The following is a 13928-nucleotide window of genomic DNA, read 5'->3' as shown; positions in this document are numbered from 1 at the left end:
AGGAACAACATGATGACAATTGAATAACGAGTTAAAAATTTGTTGTCTACGTACAGGTAAGCCAACCAAGAAATTCAGTTCAGCATGCTTTGCCTTTAGAAGCATCTCTCATTGTTTTCATCTAAAGACCCTTGAGACTATTGACTCATTTTACGTTTTTTCACTCTGTGTTATCTTCTGGGGCAGTGCAACAAAAGTAAATAAAATGTTTATTCAATAGTAATGAGTAGAAAAAAAATATTGTGTAAAGTGTATAACTGTGCACCTTGTGAAAACATTTTTGCTGATATGAACAACAGAATATTTAACGATGGAGAGATCCTCCGTGGTACACAGTCACTGTAAAGAAACTTATGAAGAAAGAGAGATTACTGCATAATAGATATAAAACAAAGCATAGATCTATAGATAGAGAGTGTTGAATGAAATGCATTTGGATGTCAAGAGAGCAATTTGTGAAGCCTTCAATGACTACCGTAGCAAAAATTTGTGAAAAGATTTTTGACAAAGCCAAAGAAATTCTGGAAATATTTAAAGGCTAAGATCCAGTCACTCATGGACAAGGCAGGAACTGAAATTGACAGTAGCAAAGCAAAAGCAGTAATTTGACTGCTTTCAAATGTTCCTTTACAAGGAAAAAAACAGGAGTATTGCCCCGACATTAGTGGCAATAGTGTTGAGTAACAGCTGAAATCTTTAAAATTGAACAAAGCCCCAGGGCCTGACGAAACCCTTACCAGGCCCCACATTATGGATGAGTTAATTATAATCTATTGTTGATCCCATGATGGAGTCGGGAGGGCTGCTCAATAGCAGGAAGAAACCATAGGTCACACCTATCTACAGGAAGGGCAGCTGAAGTGACCCACAAAACTACCATCCAGTATCCTCAACATCCATTCCTTGTAGAATCTTAGAACACATTCTGAGCTCAAACATAATGAAGTATCTCAAACAGAATGACCTCCTCCATTCCAACCAGCAAGGATGTCAGAAACATAGATAACATGAAACACATCTCTAACTTTTCTCACATGACATTCTGAAAGCCATGGATCAAGGCAGTCATATGCAGAATTTTTTGATTTTCAAAAAATGTTTGACTCGGTACCACAACTATGCTTATTGTCGAAAGTACAACAGTAAGGGGTGTTGTTGTTGTTGTGGTCTTCAGTCCTGAGACTGGTTTGATGCAGCTCTCCATGCTACTCTATCCTGTGCAAGCTTTTTCATCTCCCAATACCTACTGCAACCTACATCCTTCTGAATCTGCTTAGTGTATTCATCTCTTGGTCTCCCCCTACGATTTTTACCCTCCACGCTGCCCTCCAATACTAAATTGGTGATCCCTTGATGCCTCAGAACATGTCCTACCAACCGATCCCTTCTTCTGGTCAAGTTGTGCCACAAACTTCTCTTCTCCCCAATCCTATTCAATACTTCCTCATTAGTTATGTGATCTACCCATCTAATCTTCAGCATTCTTCTGTAGCACCACATTTCGAAAGCTTCTATTCTCTTCTTGTCCAAACTATTTATCGTCCATGTTTCACTTCCATACCTGGCTACACTCCATACGAATACTTTCAGAAATGACTTCCTAACACTTAAATCAATACTGGATGTTAACAAATTTCTCTTCTTCAGAAACGCTTTCCTTGCCATTGCCAGCCTACATTTTATATCCTCTCTACTTCGACCATCATCAGTTATTTTGCTCCCCAAATAGCAAAACTCCTTTACTACTTTAAGTGCCTCATTTCCTAATCTAATTCCCTCAGCATCACCCGACTTAATTAGACTACATTCCATTATCCTTGTTTTGCTTTTGTTGATGTTCATCTTATATCCTCCTTTCAAGACACTGTCCATTCCATTCAACTGCTCTTCCAAGTCCTTTGCTGTCTCTGACAGAATTACAATGTCATCGGCGAACCTCAAAGTTTTTATTTCTTCTCCATGAATTTTAATACCTACTCCGAATTTTTCTTTTGTTTCCTTTACTGCTTGCTCAATATACAGATTGAACAACATCGGGGAGAGGCTACAACCCTGTCTTACTCCCTTCCCAACCACTGCTTCCCTTTCATGTCCCTCGACTCTTATAACTGCCATCTGGTTTCTGTACAAATTGTAAATAGCCTTTCGCTTCCTGTATTTTACCCCTGCCACCTTTAGAATTTGAAAGAGAGTATTCCAGTCAACATTGTCAAAAGCTTTCTCTAAGTCTACAAATGCTAGAAACGTAGGTTTGCCTTTCCTTAATCTTTCTTCTAAGATAAGTCGTAAGGTCAGTATTGCCTCACGTGTTCCAGTGTTTCTACGGAATCCAAACTGATCTTCCCCGAGGTTGGCTTCTACTAGTTTTTCCATTCGTCTGTAAAGAATTCGTGTTAGTATTTTGCAGCTGTGACTTATTAAGCTGATAGTTCGGTAATTTTCACATCTGTCAACACCTGCTTTCTTTGGGATTGGAATTATTATATTCTTCTCGAAGTCTGAGGGTATTTCGCCTGTTTCATACATCTTGGTCACCAGATGGTAGAGTTTTGTCAGGACTGGCTCTCCCACGGCCGTCAGTAGTTCCAATGGAATATTGTCTACTCCGGGGGCCTTGTTTCGACTCAGGTCTTTCAGTGCTCTGTCAAACTCTTCACGCAGTATTGTATCTCCAATTTCATCTTCATCTACATCCTTTTCCATTTCCATAATATTGTCCTCAAGTACATCGCCCTTGTATAGACCCTCTATATACTCCTTCCACCTTTCTGCTTTCCCTTCTTTGCTTAGAACTGGGTTTCCATCTGAACTCTTGATATTCATACAAGTCGTTCTCTTATCTCCAAAGGTCTCTTTAATTTTCCTGTAGGCGGTATCTATCTTACCCCTAGTGAGATAGGCCTCTACATCCTTACATTTGTCCTCTAGCCATTCCTGCTTAGCCATTTTGCACTTCCTGTCGATCTCATTTTTGAGACGTTTGTATTCCTTTTTGCCTGTTTCACTTACTGCATTTTTATATTTTCTCCTTTCATCAATTAAATTCAATATTTCTTCTGTTACCCAAGGATTTCTACTAGCCCTCGTCTTTATACCTGCTTGATCCTCTGCTGCCTTCACTACTTCATCCCTCAAAGCTACCCATTCTTCTTCTACTGTATTTATTTCCCCCATTCCTGTCAATTGCTCCCTTCTGCTCTCCCTGAATCTCTGTACAACCTCTGGTTCTTTTAGTTTATCCAGGTCCCATCTCCTTAAATTCCCACCTTTTTGCAGTTTCTTCAGTTTTAATCTACAGGTCATAACCAATAGATTGTGGTCAGAGTCCACATCTGCCCCTGGAAATGTCTTACAATTTAAAACCTGGTTCCTAAATCTCTGTCTTACCATTATATAATCTATCTGAAACCTTTTAGTATCTCCAGGGTTCTTCCATGTATACAACCTTCTTTCATGATTCTTAAACCAAGTGTTAGTTATGATTATGTTGTGCTCTGTGCAAAATTCTACCAGGCGGCTTCCTCTTTCATTTCTGTCCCCCAATCCATATTCACCTACTATGTTTCCTTCTCTCCCTTTTCCTACACTCGAATTCCAGTCACCCATGACTATTAAATTTTCGTCTCCCTTCACAATCTGAATAATTTCTTTTATTTGATCATACATTTCTTCAATTTCTTCGTCATCTGCAGAGCTAGTTGGCATATAAACTTGTACTACTGTAGTAGGTGTGGGCTTCGTATCTATCTTGGCCACAATAATGCGTTCACTATGCTGTTTGTAGTAGCTTACCCGCATTCCTATTTTCCTATTCATTATTAAACCTACTCCTGCATTACCCCTATTTGATTTTGTGTTTATAACCCTGTAGTCACCTGACCAAAAGTCTTGTTCCTCCTGCCACCGAACTTCACTAATTCCCACTATATCTAACTTCAACCTATCCATTTCCCTTTTTAAATTTTCTAACCTACCTGCCCGATTAAGGGATCTGACATTCCACGCTCCGATCCGTAGAATGCCAGTTTTCTTTCTCCTGATAACGACATCCTCCTGAGTAGTCCCCGCCCGGAGATCCGAATGGGGGACTATTTTACCTCCGGAATATTTTACCCAAGAGGACGCCATCGTCATGTAATCATACAGTAAAGCATAGTAAGGGGTGTCGGATGAAATTTGTGACTGGATTGAGGATTCCTGTTTAGGAAGGATGCAACATGTTATCTTGCATGGAGAGCCATCATCAGATGTAGAAGTAACTTAGGGTGTGCCCCAGGGCATTGTGTTTGGGACCCTTGCTGTTCACGTTGTGTATTAATGACCCTGCAGATAATGTTAGTAGCAAAATCAGGCTTTTCGCAGATAATGCAGTTATCTATAATGAGCTACTGCCCGGAAGAAGCTGCATAAATATTCAGTCAGTCCTTGATATAATTTCAAAGAGGTGCAAAAGTTGGCAGCTTGCGTTAAATGTTCAGAAATGTAAAACTGACCACTTCAACCCCCCCCCCCCCCCAAAAAAAAAAAAATAAATAAATAAATAAATAAAAACCTGTGAAGAGTACTTTCTATGACTTGCCAGAAGCATTTGATGGTGCAGTTTATAGTTTTCAAGAGAACCTCAAATATTATGGTTTCAGTAATCTTGCTGGTAACTGGATCTCATTCTACATAACTAAAAAAAAAATCTGTAGTTTCACCTCATTAAACTGGGCACCTTCCGAATAGAGAAGACTTGGCTGCAGATGTATCACAGGGATCAGTATTTTGTCCACAGTTGTTCTTGTTATGCACCCAGGAACATTGAAAATAGTAGACCAACAGGGGAACATCAGATCAAAATAAAATTCATTTGACATAATGATACAGATATAGATTCAATTGATCACAAAATCAAGACAAGTAGACACATACAGTGAGTACAAGAAGGCAAATACAGTGCAACATTAATATGAATTGGACTACCTTTTGCTGCAATAAATACCACAACATGGTCCAGCATAGAGTTGATTAGATGTCTGATGTTGTCCTCAGGCAGATTGCCCCACAAATCTTGAACAGCCACCTCCAAATCACTTACAGAGTGACACGGCAGTATCTGGTGTTTCAGAGGAGCTGGATCATAATGTAGGTAGTCTTGAGCAACTAGAGCTTTTTGCAGATGAGCTTTATCTTGCTGGACCAGTGCCCCAGGTAGACCATGTTGGAGAGGTCCCACATGGCATTGAATATTGTCATCAACAAAATGCTGACCTGTTAAGATTCCACATACCACAATTAAGAGGGGGCAGCTGTCGTAGACTATAACCCCCCAGGCCATTACATCAGCTATGTGGGTGGTGTGGTGCATGATAGCATGAGTGGAACTGTACTGTTCACGAGGTTGGTTCCACACCCAGATGCGGTTATCATCTATATCCAAAACAAATTGGGATTCATCACAGAACACTACATTTTGCCAATCTTTGGCAGTCCACATCGTTCTGTCTTGACACCACTGTAGGCAGGTATGCTAGTGTCTCAGTGTTAATGGTAGTATCCAACAAGGGTGCCTGGATTACAGGTTTCCATCTCAAGGTGTTTGGAAACTGTTTGTGGAAGAGCTGGCACCCTGAAATCTGCTAGTATCATGAAGTGAGTCACTATAGGATCTCTAATGGCTTATTGCTAGCTCCTTCAGTCCTCTCGTGACGTCCTTTCACTGGTCGCTCAAGGCCTGGTATGTTGCACATGGGTACCGTCTCCTGTCCACTGCTCCCAACATTGTCTTGACGAAACACACTGAACAATCAACTTAGCAAGCAACATGGTGTTGATGATTGGTCCCCTCCCAAACTGGCTTAACTGTGAGAAATGTCATCTAACAGATCTACCTGGTGTTCTGCACGTACTAATGTCCTCCTTAAGTCGGGATATGATCCTTACAGGAATGACTTGTTCACTATGCATTATTTAAATAGGGCCACCGGCCCGATTGCAGCACCACTGCAGGGTCTGTAGGTGTGGACATTGGCATCAAATGTGGATCATTTGCTTACTGTAATTATTTGCAAAGTTTCATGTTTCTACCTTTCTTCCATCTGGGTGCGCTATTAGTCCTTTTCTTAATATAAAGCCATTTAGAAACTAAGTTTCCCTATTATTTCCTCCCACAAACTATGGACCTTGCCGTTGGTGAGGTGGCTTGCGTGCTTCAGCGATACCATTGGTACAACCACAACAGAGGGGTAGCTGTTGAGAGGCCAGACAAACGTGCGGTTCCAGAAGAGGGGCAGCAGCCTTCTCAGTAGTTACAGGGGCAACAGTCTGGATGATTGACTGATCTGGCCTTGGAACATCAACGAAATCAGTCTTGCTGCGCTGGTTCTGCAAATGGCTGAAAGCTAGGGGAAACTACAGCCATAATTTTGCCCGAGGGCATGCAGCTGTACTATGTGCTTAAATGAAAATGGCATCGTGGATAAAATATTCCAGAGATAAAATTGTCCCCTATTTGGATCTCCAGGTAGGGACTACTCGGGAGAATGTCGTTATCAGGAGAAACAAACCTGATGTTATAGAGATTGGAGTGTGGAATGTCATATCCCTTAATCGGGCAGATAGGTTAGAAAGTTTAAAAAGGGAAATGGATGTGTTAAAGTTAGATATAGTGGGAATTAGTGAAGTTCGGTGGCAGGAGGAACAGGACGTTTGGTCAGGTGAGTGCAGGGTTACAAATACAAAATCAACTAAGAGCAGTAGGTTTAATGATGAACAAGAAAATAGGAATGCAGGTAAGCTACTATGAACAACATAATGAACACATTATCGTAGTCAGGATAGACATGAACGGTGCCCCCACTACAGTACTAAAAATTTATATCCCAACTAGCTCCACTGATCAAGAGATTGTAGAAATGTATGATGAGATAAAAGAAATTATTCATATAGTTAAGGGAGATGAAAATTTAATTGTGATGGGGGCTGGAGTTCAATGGCAGGAAAAAGATGAGAAGGAAAATTACAAGGGTTGGAATTTAAATAGTGGCAACTACACTACTGGCCATTAAAATTGCTACACCACAAAGATGACGTGCTACAGACGCGAAATTTAACCAACAGGAAGACGATGCTGTGATATGCAAATGATTAGCTTTTCAGAGCATTCACACAAGGTTGGTGTCGGTGGCAACACCTACAACGTACTGACATGAGGAAAGTTTCCAACCGATTTCTCATACACAAACAGCAGTTGACCAGCTTTGCCTGGTGAAACGTTGTTGTGATGCCTCATGTAAGGAGGAGAAATGCGTACCATCATGTTTCTGACTTTGATAAAGGTCGGATTGTAGCCTATTGCGATTGTGGTTTATCGTATCGCGACATTGCTGCTCGCGTTGGTCGAGATCCAATGACTGTTAGCAGAACATGGAATCGGTGGGTTCAGGAGGATAATACGAAACACCGTACTGGATCCCAATGGCCTCGTATCACTAGCAGTCGAGATGACAGGCATCTTATATGCATGGCTGTAACAGATCGTGCAGCCACGTCTTGATCCCTGAGTCAACAGATGGGGACGTTTGTAAGACAACCACAATCTGCATGAACAGTTCGACGACACTTGCAGCAGCATGGACTATCAGCTCAGAGACCATGGTTGCTGTTGCCCTTGGCGCTGCATCACAGACAGGAGCACCTGCGATGGTGTACTCAACGAACGTCATTTTTTCGGATGAATCCTGATTCTGTTACAGCATCATGATGGTCGCATCCATGTTTGGCGACATCGCGGTGAATGCACATTGGAAGTGTGTATTCGTCATCGCCATACTGGCGTATCACCCGGCGTGATGGTACGGGGTGCCATTGGTTACACGTCTCAGTCACCTCTTGTTCGCATTGACAGCACTTTGAACAGTGGACATTACATTTCAGATGTGTTACGACCCGTGACTCTACCCCTCATTCGATCCCTGTGAAACCCTACATTTCAGCAGTATAACACACGACCGCATGTTGCAGGTCCTGTACAGGCCTTTCTGGATACAAAAAATGTTTAACTGCTGCTCTGGCCAGCACATTCTCCATATCTCTCACCAACTGAAAACGTCTGGTCAATGGTGGCTGAGCAACTGGCTCATCACAATACGCGAATCGCTACTCTTGATGAACTGTGGCATCGTGTTGAAGCTGCATGGGCAGCTGTACCTGTACATGCCTTCCAAGCTCTGTTTGACCCAATGCCCAGGTGTATCAAGGCCGTTATTACAGCCAGAGGTGGTTGTTCTGGTTACTGATTTCTCAGGATCTATGCACCCAAATTGTGTGAAAATGTAATCACATGTCAGTTCTAGTATACTACATTTGTCCAATGAATACCTGTTTATCATCTACATTTCTTCTTGGTGTAGCAATTTTAATGGCCAGTAGTGTATTTATTCACAACTGATCCAAAAGAGTTACATGTTTGCACCTGTTACTGTCCTTCAAAGTAGTCACCAGCATTGTGTAGAACCCATTGCCAGCGATGTGGAAGGCATAGTATGCCGTTAGTAGAGCCTGTTCCGTTGACAGTGCAAATGGAGCGGTCTACTGCTTGTCGAATCTCTGAAACAGTTCTGAAGTGTATGCCACAAACTTGTTCCTTAATCTTTGAAATCAAATCAACATCACAAGGACACAATTCCGGGGTGTATGGTGGATGGTACCGTACTTCCCAGTCCCAAGGACCGAACATAGCAGCCACAGCTTGTGCTGTGCGCGCCCATGCATTGTCATGGGTTGCGCAGAAAGTGTCGCAGCTTCTTTCACAAAGCTGGTCGCAGGTGATGCTCCAAAAATGAACAGTAATACGACTCAAGACCTTGTGACTTTGAGTTGATTCCGAAGATGAAGGAACCACTTCGTAGCATTCACTTCAGAAATGTTCCAGAGATTTGACAGGCAGTATACCGCTCCATTTGCACCATCAACAGAACAGTCTCTTCTAAGTGTATACTACACCTTCTACATCACAGGCAACAGGTTCTACACAACGCTGGTGACTACTTTGAAGGACAGTAACAGGTGCAAACATGTAACTCTTTTGTATCGGTTGTGAATAAATAGTTGCCACCATTTAAATTCCAACCCTCGTAGTAAGTTAATATGGACTGGGGAAAAGGAATGAAAAAGGAAGCAGACTGGTAGAATTTTGCACAGAGCATAATTTAATCATTGCTAACACTTTGTTTAAGAATCATGAAGGAAGGTTGCACAATTGGAAGAGACCTGGAGATACCAGAAGGATTCAGATTGATTATGTAATAGCAAGACAGAGATTTCGGAACCAGATTTTAAATTGCAAAATATTTCCCGATGCTGGTGAGGGCTCTGACTACAGTTTATTGGTTGTTGAACTGTAGATTAAAACCGGAGAAAATGCAAAAAGCTAGAAAATTGAGTTCACATAGTAAACCAGTCCTAAGCACAGAAGGGAAAGCTGAAAGATGGAAGAAGTCAATGCAATGGAGATGAACTTGAAAGCAATATTACAGAAAGGGAGGTGGATGTAGATGAAGGTGTGATTAGGGATGTGATTTTGCGAAAAGAATTTGACAAATCTCCGAAAGATCTAAGTTGAAACAAGACCCCAGGAATAGATGACATTCCTTCAGAATTGCTGATAACTTGGGAGAGCCAGCCAAGACAAAAGTCATCCATTGGTGTGCAAGATGTATGAGACTGGCATAATACCCCCAGACTTCAGGATGAATACAATAACTACAATTCCAAAGAAAGCAAGTGCAGGCAGGCATGGATATTTCTGAACTAGCAGTTTAATGAGTTATGGATGCAAAATACTAACATGATGGTTTTACAGAACAAAGACAGAAGCCTTCCTCAGGGAAGTTCAATTTGGATTCTGGAGAAATATAGGGACAGAAGAGGTAATACTGACACCACGACTTAACGTAGAAGATAGATTAAGGAAAGACAAACCTACATTTATACCGTTTGTTGACTGGAATACTCTTTTTGAAATTCCAAAGGCAGCAGGGTTCAAATACAGGGAGCCAAATGCTATTTACAATTTGTACAGAAACCAGAAGGTAGTTATAAGAGTCGGGGAACATGAAAGTGAAGCAGTTGTTGGGAAGGGAGCGAGACAGGGTTGTAGCCTACCCCGATGTTATTCGATCTGTATATTGAGCAAGCAGTAAAGGAAACAAAAAGAAAAATTTTGAGTAGGAATTAAAATCCATGGAGAAGAAATAAAAACTTTGAGGTTCACCGATGACATTGTAATTCTGTCAGAGACAGCAAAAGGCCTGGAAGAGCAGTTGAACGGAATTGACAATGTCATGAAAGTAGGATATAAGATGAACATCAACAAAAGCAAAACAAGGGCAATGGAATGTAATCAAATTAAATCAGGCGATGCTGATGCAATTAAATTAGAAAACGAGCCATTGAAAGTGGTAGATGAGTTTTGCTATGTGGGCATCAAAATAACTGATTATGGCTGGAGTAGAGAGGATACCATAATCACCACCAGAATTGAGACACTTGTCATATCATGGGATCAACATCCTTATTCCTCTGTTGTACAGTGTGCTGCTTGGGAATGGAACCAGCATGTTACAGTCATCTTCAGCTCTTCTCCATTTTAAAAATGGTGTCTGGAGGACAGGAATTTCTTGAACAGCAAGACAATGGAAATTCCTGGCACTGTATGATGGATGATCAAATAGCTCAGTTGAACACCCAAAACCTGCATTGAGCATTCCACACCTCTTGTTCTGAAATGCCTGTAACAGTTTCTGCAGTTTCCACAGTAACAGACAGTTTTCACGAATTCATCTCTGAGAAGAAAGTCAGTGAGCAGAATTCTCTTTCATGTCCCAGGACACCCTGCACATCACTTTCTGCACCGACACAGCCTGTTTGAACTTCGTCTTGACCAAAGACCCATTGTGATGCCAACACATTTTCTGCTGCTTGGTATCTGGGGTATGAGCCAACTGCGTTCCATCACCTGTGATTATTCTGTGAAATAACTGGTGCTGTCATCATGGTCCTGCTGCAGAAATACAAGATATGATTGGAAAGTTTTAAGAATGGATCCGCTACTGCTTACTGGTTTGACAAGCAGGTACATGAAGGGGTGGGAGTGAGTCATTGCATTGTCCTTGAACACCCTCTGACAGGAAATTGCATTTTCTTTACTCAGTTCATTGTGGCAGCTGGTTGAGTGCGGGTCTGTTACGGCTTGTTGCTAGGTTCTGTCTGTGTGAAAATGGACATAAAAATGGAGCAACAAGTTTGTGTGAAATTTTGTTTTAAAAGCAGGAAATTAGCTTCTGAGACTTAAAAACTATTAAAACAGCTTTTGGAGATAACTGTATGAGCCATTCAAATGTTTTTGTCTGGTACAACAGATTTAAAAATGGTCACGAATCATTTGAAGATGAACCACAGTCCGGCTGTCCTTCCACCTCAAAAATAAATAAAAATGAAAATGTGAAAGTTCACGACTTAGTGTGGTCTGATTGTAGACTTACAATTAGGGAGATTGCTGAAGAATGTAATTTAAGTTTTATGCAGTTCAGTCAATTTTAACTGAAGATGCGTTGAGTGTCTGCAAAATTTATTCCAAAAGTGTTGTCAAGTGACCAGAGACAGTACCAACTTGAAGTGTGCCAAGAACTGATTAATTGGACTAAAAATGACCCAGACTTGTTAAATAGCATAATTACAGGTGACAAATCGTGGGTATATGGGTATGATCCTGAAACCAAAGTGCAGTCTTTGCAGTGGAAGACTCCAGGTTCACCACGACTGAGAAAAACACGGCAAAGTCGGTCAAAGGTTAAGACAAAGTTGGTAATTTTTTTCGATTCTACTGGTACTGTGCATTAGGAATTTACCCCTGGAGGATAGACAATTAACCAGGAATGCTAGAAATGTGCCCTTGAACATTTGCACGAAAAGGTGCAGAAGAAAAGGACTGCATTGTGGAAAGACAGGAGTTTGGTGCTACACCATGGCAATGCTCTGGCTCATCGTGCCTTCTCCGTCGTTGGATTTTTGACCAAATTCAAAATTCCTGTGCTTCCACAACTGCCATATTCCTCTGATTTGGTCCCTGCAGACTTCTACCTGTTTCCTAAACTGAAATTTTCACTGAAAGCTAAGTGATTTAACTCGATTAAAGACATCCAGGCAAATACGGAGAGCATCCTTAACACACTTCAGTAAAAAAAAAATCCAGGATTCTTTCCAAAAGTGGAAACACCGTTGGAGTCAGTGTGTCCAGTCAGAAGGAGACTATTTTGAAGGAGATGCATTACAGTGGTATGTAAGTACCACCATTGTACAATTACAAGCCAATTCTTAAAACTTTCTGATGGGTAAATTCATGTGAAATCACCCAGTGGCCATTGTCCTTATGTCACAGATTTTTCTGATAATTTGGTGTAAGAATGTACATAATGAGTTAGGGTTAAAATATTTTTTCTGGAATTTTTTGACCAAAATTGTAATTAGGAGACCATTTTGAAATGTGAGCCCCTTCTACCAAATGGCGTTGAGAAACGAAGTGCCTTGTAAGTTTGTAACCACTATAACTTTTTTATTTATGAATCAAAAGGGTGTATACGACCCGGGAAAAACTCGGGAATTTTTTAGAATTCCAGGAATTTTTCATTGTCTTTGTTTTCAGTTGATTTTTTTATAATTTTGACTGGTAAGAACCTATACTCTAACAAAGGATATTACTGTATCCCGCTACTGCGGAATAATACTGCAGCAATAAAACACAAAAGAGAGAAAAAACGAAAATAAAACTTAAATTGCAAAGGAAATGCGCCATATACAACAACAAAACACAGAGCTACTAAAAGCGTCTGCCAACAGCAAAATGTGTCAAAGGCTTTAGGAAGACTATGCAGTGCTTCGTAATAACAAATTGCCTCCGATGAGCGTGACGTCACAACTGCTTTATATTCATTCGAGCAGTTGCGTGCGAGCTCATGCGCTTGCGCAGTTGAGTCAGTACCGTCTTCCGCTTCTGGCTACGTAAGTGTGACAGTTAGCTGTATAAGCAATAGCAGCAAGTAGTCAGATGCTACCCGGAAAAAAAATTACTTGCGCGCCTAAGCTGTCAGATTCACGCATGCAACATGCCTGGATATAGGGATCGGGGTATCGGCCCCTGGCGGCAATTTCTGGTGAAATTTTGACAGAAAATTTTTTCCAGGACGCTACACTGGTAAGGGCCAGTTGTACAGTCCCCAGCTAGCAGCTGCTAAAGTTCTTTTCTGGGAGTAGCGCGGAAAACGAGATGTACGAACACTTAATAACGCCTAACCGGAGAATAAATGCGGGATAACTGAAATGGTGATTGTGGCAGGGTTAGTCAAGTTAACCGGAGGATATGTTTTAACTCTGGCAGGAATAGTTACAGAATTAGTGATGACAAGATTGTTTGTTAGAACGAGGAAGGAGAGGAAATGGGGTCATCACACAAATTATGGAAGATCATGACGATTCCAAATTTATATAAAAATTTCGTACTACGACTTTTCAGTCTCATGCTTCAGAAGCTAGAGCGTATGAATGAAATGTGAAACTATTTCCTAACATGAATTTTTTTCTTGTAGTAGGCCTAATAAGCATTTGATATTTCTACTTCGTGATTATATTCTGTCGTGTTATAAAAATGATCATTTATGCCAAAACAGTGTCGTTTATTTGGTGTGTGTTACAATTGCTGCAATATTAGGCAGACCTATTTCGTGTATCTAGCAGACACTGACAAAATACGCATAATCAGATCGAGAAACCACACCAGTCTTGGGGTACTATTCGTATAATAGCTTTTTCAGTATTAGACGACGACATTTGGTTTTTTCGTGTAGCAAAACGTTTGACGAACTTTGAGCTAATAGATTCTTTCCTAAAAG

General features: G+C 41.0%; 1 protein-coding gene across 2 annotated transcripts in view; it reads left to right on the top strand.

Annotated features, from left to right (window-relative positions):
- The window catches only part of LOC124787601 (multiple inositol polyphosphate phosphatase 1), a 218652-nt gene that overhangs the window by 43525 nt on the left and 161199 nt on the right, over window positions 1-13928 (top strand). The window contains exon 1 of one of the 2 annotated variants that reach the window (XM_047254369.1): window positions 13017-13041. The exons of the other annotated variant lie outside the window; for it this stretch is intronic. The gene's annotated coding sequence lies outside the window, so the exon portion shown is untranslated. Of the gene's footprint in view, window positions 1-13016; window positions 13042-13928 lie in introns of those variants that run through there. 2 annotated transcript variants of the gene reach the window in all.

Source organism: Schistocerca piceifrons, chromosome 1, assembly GCF_021461385.2.
Source record: "Schistocerca piceifrons isolate TAMUIC-IGC-003096 chromosome 1, iqSchPice1.1, whole genome shotgun sequence".
NCBI classification, from domain to species: Eukaryota; Metazoa; Arthropoda; class Insecta; order Orthoptera; family Acrididae; genus Schistocerca; species Schistocerca piceifrons.
The sequence above is the reverse complement of the archived record's forward strand: the minus strand, read 5'-3'. Positions and strand labels throughout refer to the sequence as shown.